The following is an 11648-nucleotide window of genomic DNA, read 5'->3' as shown; positions in this document are numbered from 1 at the left end:
TTCAAACAGTTAAACTTGTAAAGTTATGGGTCAAAACTATCAAATGATGAAAGTTTGGTATTACGAATGAACCTAATAGTTTAACGAATGATGCAGTGATTTTGGTAATGAATGTGTTTATGGTTTCGGTAATGAATTGGTTTAAATGTCTCTTGAATGGTGAAGAATGATAAAGTTTACTGTTCACACGAATGATACATTAACGAATAAAGTTTGAGTAACGAATTATCACACGAATGATAAGGAATAAGGTTTGAGAAACGAATCTGATACTGTAGATGTAACAAATGTGGTATTGTAGACGGATGATCAGAGTTATAAATGAATGGCACGTGTCAAAATCGGTTACTACTATTCATATGAATGATCAGTTACGAGTAACGAATGTGTATTCATCCATAACAAATCGTCATTCGATTCTTCAACACATTAATAAACAATTTGGATTCAAACTCAAATCCAGACTTCGATCAAACTTGGATTACAAGTCCAAATCTCAACCAAATTCAAGGTTGAATAAGCTTTCACCTGAATCTCCAAAGTTATCTTTTTCTCTTGAGAGTAAATATCAAATGGTTTTTTTCTTCACAATTTGTACTCGGATCACCAATCATGGGAGGACTGTATAAATAGTCAAGGGAGGATGTACGGTTCCCAAATTAGCTCGAAACCTCGGTTCCCATTTGCAAAATCACTCATTTTCATCAGCCATGGACAATTCAAATGAGACCCGGTCACGGCATCTAAATGAAGCATTTGTGGCATAATCATGTTCTTAGATTCTAAAGCGTAGAAATTAGCCATTTCAAAAAGTATAGGGTTCAAACAGTTAAACTTGTAAAGTTATCGGTCAAAACAATCAAATGATGAAAGTATGGTATAACGAATGAACCTAATAGTTTAACGAATGATGCAGTGGTTTTCGTAATGAGTGGGTTTATGGTTTTGGCAATGAATTGGTTTAAATGTCTTTCGAGTGATGAAGAATGATAAAGTTTACTGTTTACACGAATGATACATTCACGAATAAAGTTTGGGTAACGAATGATCACACGAATGATAAGGAATAAGGTTTGAGTAACGAATCTGATACTGTAGATGTAACAAATGTGGTACTGTAGACGAATGATCAGAGTTATAAATGAATGACACGTGTCAAAATCGGTTACTACTATTCATATGAATGATCAGTTACGAGTAACTAAGTTGTATTCATCCATAAAAATCGTCTTTCGATTCTTCAACACATTAATAAACAATCTGGATTCAAACTCAAATCCAGACTTCGAACAAACTTGGATTACAAGTCCAATTCTCAACCAAATTCAAGGTCGAATAAGCTTTCACCTGAATCTCCAAAGTTATCTTTTTCTCTTGAGAGTAAATATCAAATGGTTTTTTTCTTCACAGTTTGTACTCGGATCACCAATCATGGGAGGACTGTATACATAATCAAGGGAGGATGTACGGTTCCCAAATGAGCTCTATCACACCCCGACTAGGTAATTGCGGAAGCGTAATACGAGAATGTAACAGATAATTCTGGTATCAACCACATTGTTTATAGAGAAATTCAACAAACTAATTTACATCATATTACATGGGTTGTTACTATGTTTACAAACTAGATGAAAATCACATAACCGGTTCACGAGCTTCTTATTCAATACTATGTATTTGCGTTTATTCACAGCTATTCAACTTCATTTCTAACACCAAGCACGTAAGCAATTCATTCCAACTTCGGTTTACCTGAAAAGCATGTTAAAACGGGTCAACTACGTCTAGTAGGTGAGTTTCAAGTTTCACGAGTACGAACAAAGTCAGTATACGAGTTCTTAAAGTTCATAGTACGTATGTATATAAGTATGTGTATGATGTATTATACTAAGCCACAAGTGAAACCAAGACAGCTCGCACGCATGGCCACCCTTGCCCATGTACTCCCGTTGGCATTTAACAGCCACTTTGCCCCAAGTATGTACTATGCTTAACACCACATAGATAATTCACATCATCACACGTTTTCAAGTATATAAGTATATGCAAACATGCTTTCCACCCCAAAAGTTCGTAAAACAGTTTAGAAAGTGGGGTCGTGAAACTCACCTTATCGTAGTTCAAGCTGGTAATATGTGTCAGTAAGTAAGGTGCCTCAATTATATCTTGAATCCTATAACCGGTATCGTACTGTTAATACTAGTACACTGTTTAAGCTAAATCTGGTTGTATAACTAGTCTGGGTATAGCTGTTAGGCCCAGAACATAACCATAGTCTTAGATTGTGACGTTGTATACTGTGAAATATTCAAAACCAGATTTGGCTCAGTTTCATCGTTTTCCGAGGCTGGCCAAGTTGATCGTTTATGCTTTTCGGGATCGGGTAAGTTCACACAAACTTAAGTAAATATATTGATTGAATAAATGATTTGATTTATGAAACAATTTGAAGTTTCGGTATCTGGATTGATCGCAGGGTTTGTTTCGGTTTTTACACGGGTTTGATTATACAAAGCGCATACAATCCACCCGAATTGTCCGGAATTCTCGTAGAAAGTTCGTTTTTAGCAAATTCATATAAAAATATGATATTTGACCACTTCTGACATTTCGACATACCAGTCAGTCCGTTAAACACAAAACTGTCGGTTTCGTTAAAACAATTATAGTTTAAATCTTTGATTAATCATAGCTAATTATGTAATTATATATAAATTATGGAAACTTTTGTAAAAATAAATTAAAATATGGAGAATTTTATAAAAATATTTTCATAAATTTTATGATTAATTATCTATTTATAAAAATTCATTTAATGTGTTATAATTAAGTAATAAATAGCCCGTTTATATCAAATGACATCCGAAAAATCTGATAATTTTTTCAAGTGGTCTCAATATCATCACGTAGCCTCTGAAAAATCTCCAGAATCTAACTCTTTGGCCAAAATGCCTTTTTGCGCGTTTTCAGCTATTAAAATTCGATTAAAACACAATTTAATAAAAAATACTTATGCATCTCCAAATCATTCCAAAATTTTCCAGTGATCTTACCATAAAATTTATGGTTTCCAAACCAAATTTCATAATTTTTCAAGAGTTTTAGCTATTTTTCCCAAATAAACGCCAATAAACGGTAATAAATTCGCCAAATATTCTCCGTTTATCAAAAAATTACCAAATTTGAACAGGGACTCATTTACATGGTACCTAATGTCCCTAAAAAGTTTCACAATCTAAAAAAAAGCACGTCATAACCTAATACTAAACAGCCCCTATACGAGTAATACGGTATTACCTTGTCGGTTTTCGGGCGTTTCTAGTCTTTTTCTCATGGTTTTGATGTTGTGACTAACTAAGCAGATCACCTACAAGCCATACAAATCAAAAACAAGCATGTAACATCAAGAGTCAAGCCTTGTATCAACAGGTTCCGTTTGGGTTTCAAATCGCGTTTTCAATTCGTAAAACACGATTTAAAAACTCCTAATCCTCGTTAATCATCCAAAAAAAGTCTAAATTTCAGTTTCATATCCATGTTTAATATTCAAAACTGTTTTGCTTCTGTTTTTGATAGTTGTTCATGGTTAGTACTTGTTTTTATATAAAAATACATGTTTAAACATAATCTAATGATGAAAAATTAATGAAAATCAATGGTTACCTTTTTATTTTTGGCTGGAAATCTATGAGAGCTGGGTGAGCAGAGGTTGTATGTGTGAAAAAGGGAAAATATCTCAAGCATAGAAACATTGAGAACAAGATAACAAAGGGGTGGGACACCCCCATGTTCCGATCAGAACTTTTGGGGTGATTCCACACCCTTGTTTTAATATACATTTTGTCATTTAATGTGTACTCTTGATCCAACTCAAGTCCAATTTAAGTTCGGGTTTGGTTTTTCGCGAGAAAAATAGTTCGGGTTTAATAAACAACGCGAAAACGAACGTTTTTTGGCTTAATTTTGCAAAATAATAAAAACATTTTTAAATAGTTGTAAAAACCCAAAACATTTTCACAGATTGCTTAAAACAGGTCTTATAAGTGTTTTATAAATCTTTTTCGGCTTGACGGATGCTACAATGCTCGTTTTGAGGTTAACGGTTGCGTTTAAACCCATAGCGTATCGATAAACGAAACCTTTTTCGTTTAAATGGTGTTAAACGTACTGGGGCCTAAATATCAATATGTTAGTCACTATAATATATGTATAACTCATGTATGACCCCTCGGTATATATATGGGTCATAATTAGTATCGGTCGGTTACTCGTTTAAGCACTACGAATTAACCGATTTATCGTTTACTCACTACGTAGTGAATATAGTATACCTCGTTTTGTCACGAATGTCACAAGCTCGAAACCTCCTTTCCCATTTGCAAAATCCCTCAATTTCATCAGCCCTGGACAATTCAAATGAGACCCGGTCTCGGCATCTAAATGAAGCATTTGTTGCATAATCATGTTCTTAGATTCTAAACCGTAGAAATTAGCCATTTCAAAAACTATAGGGTTCAAACAGTCAAACTTGTAAAGTTATGGGTCAAAACTATCAAATGATGAAAGTTTGGTATAACGAATGAACCTAATAGTTTAACGAATGATGCAGTGATTTTGGTAATGAATGGGTTTATGTTTTCGGTAATGAATTGGTTTAAATGTCTTTTGAATGATGAAGAATGATAAAGTTTGCTGTTCACACGAATAATACATTCACGAATAAAGTTTGAGTTGTTGGAATCGATCTGCCCAAGACACATATTTGAGTTGATGTGGCTAGTAAGTATTGATCCAAGTCGGGTCATACCCAATAACAAGCTAGACAAACGCCATGATAATTATTATTAGATATGGTCTAAGTAATGATTATCAACACTTGTATATTTGGAAAAATGGGTTTTCTAAATATTTGCATTTATGTGTTAAATAAGTTGTATGGATAATTTATGTTTGAAAGATGTTATTTATTTGATAAATAACAAAGTATGTAAAATGAATTAAAAAAATTGGATTTTGGTTTTGGGGGAAACCACCCAAGGTGGGCCGGCCCCTCCCTCTCCTCTCTCCTCTTTGTTTCTTTCAAGAACATGCAACCCCTTGGGTTGGTGTTCACTTCTTGAAACTACATACATTTCTCACACACACACACACATTGCTCTCTCTCTTTTCTTCTCCCACCAGAACCGAGAACAAGAGGAAGAAGAAGAACAAGGGTGTTCTTGCAAGTGTTGGACCCTAGCAACCAAAGGTATTTGTTGGAGCTTGTCGGGTATACAAGCTTGAGGACTCTTTTCCTTGGATTCTAGCCGTTCGTAATCATCATCTCCTTCAAGATTTCTGGACTTGAAGGTATGTATGTTAAACACCCTATGGTTGTGTTTTCGATAGCATGCATAATCGTATATGGATCCTGGATGGGTTTAACATAAATCGGTTTATGTGTAATGGTTAACAAGATTTTAAACTAATATCTTCCGCTGCATTTTCCTTAATAAATGGTTGTTTTGGTCTTTGATAATCTTGCTAAAACCCAACAATGGCATCAAGAGTCGCTTATACGATTACATGCTTCAAAATGAGTTCTAAAGTGCTCGAGTTTAATGGTATTTGTTATCATTTTGGCCGAGGACTTTAGGCATTTTGGTTGCCCCTTATTTTTCCAAGTTTTGCCATACATGCATGTGGTAAAAATCTGGAAAGTTAGTCATTTTGGTTGCCAAATTTTGTTTGGGCTGAAACTGTGTTCTTCAGCTTTGGCCGAGAACTCAATGGTAGAAAACCATAGTTCTCGGTCTGGCCGGAGACACCTGAAACCCTGTTCTTGGTTGGCCGAGAACTCATGGTTGGGAACCATGAGATTTCGGTTGACCGAAAACATGTTCTCGGTTGGCCGAGAACTCATGATGATGAATCATGGTTCTCGGTGTTGACCGAAAACAACTTCTCGGTTTCGACCGAGAACAATAGGTTCTCGGTGAACCAAAGCTTCAAGGCCGAAAACTCTGAATCTTTGGTCTTCTGGTCGAGAACTATGTGTTCTCTGTTTTAGGTCGAGAACTAAGGGTAAGGGGAACCATTTCTGGTCAAGGGTTGATCTGCCTAGTCAAAGGTTGACCTGTTTGTGTGAATGTACATAACCTAGCCATGACCCTGTGTATATTGAAGAATTATCGTTAGTGATTTATACATTTGGATGTAATATTCCCTATTCGGGTTGTAATCTATTTATTCTTTCAAATGGTTTGTAATAATAAGTAGAATAGTCATATTTCTTTTATTAGACAAAATGTATTAGGATATATTTTGTTAAAGAAGATGCAACTACAACACCCTTTTGGGAGCCCAAGTGAAGAGTAGGATCACGATAAGAAAAGAATGCTTGAAGCATAAGGATGCAGAGTCAAGTTGGAGTTCACCATCTTCTACCTTGTGTCATGCTCATTCTTAGGAGAGACCTTTTGACCCACTTGTTTCGGTCAACAAGTGTTGTCTATCTAGGTGGCTATGGTTATGAACATGTATTTGTATTTTATGCTTGTCTGGCTGTTTAGTTTTATTGTTTTATCATGTATGGATGTTACAATTAAAATCGACAACTAGCATAAAAGTGATTTTGATATTATTAAGTGATAAAATTGGTTTTATTAACTATTAATGATTTCATAATAAAATGGGTTTTAATAAAAGGAATTTGAAATTGGTTTTCAAAAGGTACCATACATTTGAATGCACGCAAATAGAATGTACAATAAATAGTTTTCCAATCTAGAATTTTGAAAACTAAAATCCCTTTTATATAAACAAGTTGAACACCATCCTTTTACACCACACTTAAGTCACTTGTAGACTTGATAGTGGGATAGGGTCAGCTAACCACATTTAAGAAAACTTGTGATCTTAAGGTGGTTTTACAATACTTTTGGCTTTAGGGTCACCTAACCACTTGCATGTGTAAACTCACACGTGTGTGTAAGTAGGACGACTTGATATGGAAACCATGAATATAGGGTCACCTTAACATGGCATTCAAAGGTGTTGATGGGATTAAACATACCAACTAAACATATGATGTTTAACCGATCCCATAAAACTAGAAGTTGCAAAGGGTTGCAATCATCAAATGTTGACTACCTTGTTAATTCGAATAGTAGGATAAAGGTCACCTAACTACTATTTGAATGAAACTTTGGATTCTAGATTTTAATCAATGATTTTCTTGGAGACATTAAAGGGTATTAAAGATTAAAATTTTATTAATATCGAAAATACTGAATTGAACCCTGTTAAACTCTTTCATAGATAGCCGCAAACAACGCACCGAATGCAACTTCATGAACTGGTATCGAAACTTGAGAAATGTTCTCAAGCAAGAAAAGAAGTCTTATATTTTAGACGACCCTATTCCCGATGAACCCGATGTCAACAACTTGGATGCCTATTCGGATTGGCTCAAATACACCGAGGATTCGGTGCAAGTTTCTTGCCTCATGTTTGGAACAATGATTCCCGAGATCAAAAAGGATTTCGAGAATCATGGGGCGTATGACATGATTACCCAGCTTAAGGAAATGTTCCTTACTCAAGCTAGGGTTGAGCGTTTCGAAACGGTTCGAGCGCTTCATGCATGTCATATGGAAGAAACCCAGTTTGTGTCATCTTATGTGCTTAAGATGAAAAGCCACATTGATCGGCTTGAACGGCTTAACTGTCCCGTCTCAAAGGAGTTGGCCACGGATTTGATCCTAAATGGCCTAACTAAGAGATTTGAGACATTCGTTATGAACTACAATATGAACGGATGGGACAAAAGCAATGGTGAGCTTCACGCATTGCTTAAGACAGCCGAGGCCGGCATGGGTAAAAAGGTTTTACCCGTTCTTGCGATCAATGAGGGTGGCTCCAAGAAGAGGCATCACCCTGAACCCAAAGAAAAGGTTGCTATGGGTAAGGGACAAGTCAAGAAAGGGTTCAAGGGAAAGGCAAAGGCGGAGCCAAAACCAAAGAAGCCAAAGGTTAGCGCTGAGGATCCGTGCTTTGGTTGTGGGGAGATAGGCTACTGGATGAGGAACTGTTCAACCTATCTCAAAGAGTTGAAAGCTAAGAGGGATGAGGGGCAAACCTCAGGTACGACTTTCATGATCCACATTGATCTTAATATTATTTCTTCTAACACATGGGTATTGGATACCGGATGTGGAACTCATATCTGCAATTCATTGCAGGGGTTCACAAGAAGAAATGGTGTGAAGAAAGGAGATGTAAGTCTCTTCATGGGCAATGGAGCAAAGGTTGACGTCCAAGCCCGAGGAGATTGTGTTTTAAAGCTTCCAAATGGTTTGGAAATTATTTTAAAAAGCATTTTATATTCCCCTAGTTTGACTAGGAATATTATCTCCGTTTCTGTGTTAAGACAATCTGGTTATGATTTTAAGTTTGTTGACAATGGTGTTTATGTTTTCATGGATAATGTCTTTTACTTTAAAGCGATGCCCTTTAATGGCATTTATGAATTAATTAATGATGACTCATACGTTGATAACTCGTTGTACCAAGCTAACACCAAAAGACTCAAAGTGGATTTGAGTAATACTTTTCTTTGGCATTGTCGACTTGGTCACATAAACAATAATCGCATTCATACACTTCAAAAGAATGGTATTTTGAAGTCAAATGTTGATTCATTTAATGAATGTGAATCTTTTTTATTGGGTAAGATGACCAAAGAGCCCTTTAATGGTTCAAATGAAAGGGCAAAAGACTTATTAGGTATCATACATTCGGATGTATGTGGACCTTTTAGGACAATGACAAGAAATGGTGAAAGATACTTCATTACCTTTACCGATGATTATAGTCGCTATGGGTATGTGTTCTTGTTAAGACACAAAAATGAGGTCTTTGAAATGTTCAAAGTCTTCCAAAATGAAGTACAAAATCAACTCAACAAGACAATCAAAGTACTACATTCCGATAGAGGAGGAGAATACCTCAATGATGCATTCCTAGAACATCTTAGGAGTTGTAAGATTGTCTCACAACTTACTCCACCAGGAACACCACAACATAATGGTGTGTCTGAAAGGAGGAATCGAACTTTATTTGATATGGTTCGATCCATGATCGCTAGAAGCTCGTTACCTCTATCATTTTGGGGTTTCGCTGTAATCTCCGCAGCCGTATTTTGAATATGGCACCAACCCAGAAAGTGGATAGGACACCTTTTGAAATATGGCATGGAAAGGCTCCATCATTATCATATTTAAAGGTATGGGGTTGTAAGGCTTATGTTAAGATCTACACCCCAGACAAACTCGAAAGCCGATCCACCAAGTGTATATTTGTAGGATATCCCATAGATTCAATGGGATACTATTTCTACAATCCAAACGAGCATAAAGTGTTTATAGCTCGAAAGGCAAAGTTCTTGGAAAGAAGGTTCCTTATGGAAGGAACTGGCAGAACTGTGGAACTCGAGGAGGATTGAGAACCACAAACCGATACACGTTTGGTTGACACTAGCAATCAACAAGAGGTTGTTGATGATGATCAAATGGTTGATCAAAACACACAAAACGTTCGCAAATCTGGTAGAATTAGCACTCCACCTGAAAGATATGGATTTTTCATGGATTAATGCTATGTGGTGGATTCCGACGAACCAACCACATACCGAGATGCAATGTCACAATCTGATTGTGATAAATGGCTGGAAGCCATGAACGTTGAGATGCAATCCATGCATGACAATCAAGTATGGGACTTAGTTGCTCCACCTCTAAATTCCAAACTGGTTGGAAGTAAGTGGGTTTTCAAGAAGAAGACTGATATGCATGGAAACTTGGATACCTATAAGGCTAGACTTGTAGCAAAGGGTGGGGTTGATTATGATGAAACTTTCTCGCCTGTGGCGATGCTAAAGTCTATATGGATATTTTTTGCCATAGCCGCATATTATGACTATGAGATATGGCAAATGGATGTTAAAACTGAATTTCTAAATGGCCATATTGAGGAAGATGTCTATATGATTCAGCCTGAAGGTTTTGTCGATCCACAACATCCCAATAAAGTATGCAAGTTAAAGAAATCAATCTATGGATTGAAACAAACATCTAGGAGTTGGAATCACCGTTTTGATGATGAATTCAAGAGATTTAGATTAATCAAAAACGCTGATGAACCTTGTGTGTACAAGAAAGCTAGTGGGAGCATCATTACCTTTCTGGTATTATATGTCGATGACATATTGTTATTTGGAAATGACATTCCCACCTTGGAAGGTGTAAAATCCTGGCTTGGAAGTTGCTTTTCCATAAAGGATCTTGGTGAAGCCGCCTATATTCTATGAATAAGGATCTTTAGGGATAGATCAAGGTGGTTGATAGGTTTGAATCAAAGTGCATACATTGACAAAATCTTGAAAAGGTTCAAGATGGAAAACTCTAAGAAAGGTTTGGTACCTATTCTAAGAGGAATAGTGTTTGGTACCATTCAAAGGTTTGGTACTTCTCAATATCCAAGCTCAAAGGATGAGCAAGACAAAATGAATGGAATCCCATATGCATCTGCTATAGAATCCATCATGTATGCCATGATTTGCACTAGACCGGATGTGTCATGCGCCTTGAGCATGACAAGTAGATAACAACGAAATTCGGGAACTAGCCATTGGATGGTTGTTAAGAGCATATTGAAATATCTTAGGAGGACTAAGGATATGTTTCTCATATATGGCTCTAGTGAGGACGAACTCGTTGTAAAGGGTTACACTGATGCGAGTTTCCAAACTGATCGAGATGATTCTCGATCACAATCGGGATATGTTTTCGTTCTCAATGGTGGTGTTGTCTCCTGGAAGAGCGCAAAACAAGACGTGGTCGCCTTTTCCACCACTGAATCTGAATACATAGCCGCCTCCTTGGCAGCACAAGAAGCTGCATGGATTAGAAAGTTCATTGCCGATATAGGAGTGGTCCTTACCATTCAGGACCCTCTAGAAATCTTTTGTGATAACGAGGGTGCGATTGCTCAAATCAAGGAACCCCGTGCACATTAAAAGACTAGGTACATTGAGTGGAGGTTCAACTACATAAGGGATGAAGTTGAAAAGGGAAAGATATGTATTCGCAAGGTTCACACTGATCAAAACATTGCGGATCCACTCACGAAACTCCTTGAAAGGCCGAAGCATGATGGTCATACTTGCGCCTTAGGACTTTGATATTCTAGTGATTGGATTTGATCAAAATTTTGTATTTGGATATTAGAACAATTTTATTTAACTCAATCATATGGTTTTGGTTATGGTCATGTTCTTGAGTTATGTTCCATTTTAGTATGTTTAAATCCGTGAATAATATGAATTATTCTAAACGTCTGTAGTCGATCATAGTTGTGGGAACAAATATGAAAGTAAGACTATTATGAACTTGGATTGGTAGATTCATAAGGTATGAATACAGAAAAGGGTTTGCTGCCAAGGTTCATAGATATTTATGGGATAAATATTGGACTGACCCGCTCTCAACTTTACTGCATGGAATCCTTGTGATTTGTGATCATAAGTAATTTTGAGTAAAGGCGAACATCATAGTATCCTCCGACCTGAGATACATATAGGGTCTTGATATTCACCGACTATTATTCTT

The 11648-nt window shown here is 36.5% G+C and overlaps 1 long non-coding RNA gene across 1 annotated transcript in view; it reads left to right on the top strand.

The window, feature by feature from the left end:
* Positions 1-6585: 6585 nt before the first annotated feature.
* LOC143628253 (uncharacterized) overlaps positions 6586-11648 on the top strand; it is a 137223-nt gene continuing 132160 nt past the window's right edge. The window contains exon 1 of the long non-coding RNA XR_013152719.1: positions 6586-6711. This is a non-coding gene — a long non-coding RNA (uncharacterized LOC143628253). The remainder of the gene's footprint in view (positions 6712-11648) is intronic.

The sequence above is a fragment of the Bidens hawaiensis genome, unplaced genomic scaffold (assembly GCF_021521415.1).
Source record: "Bidens hawaiensis isolate Kalapana, Puna unplaced genomic scaffold, B.hawaiensis_p1.1 tig00004857_1, whole genome shotgun sequence".
Classification (NCBI taxonomy): Eukaryota; Viridiplantae; Streptophyta; class Magnoliopsida; order Asterales; family Asteraceae; genus Bidens; species Bidens hawaiensis.
The sequence above is the reverse complement of the archived record's forward strand: the minus strand, read 5'-3'. Positions and strand labels throughout refer to the sequence as shown.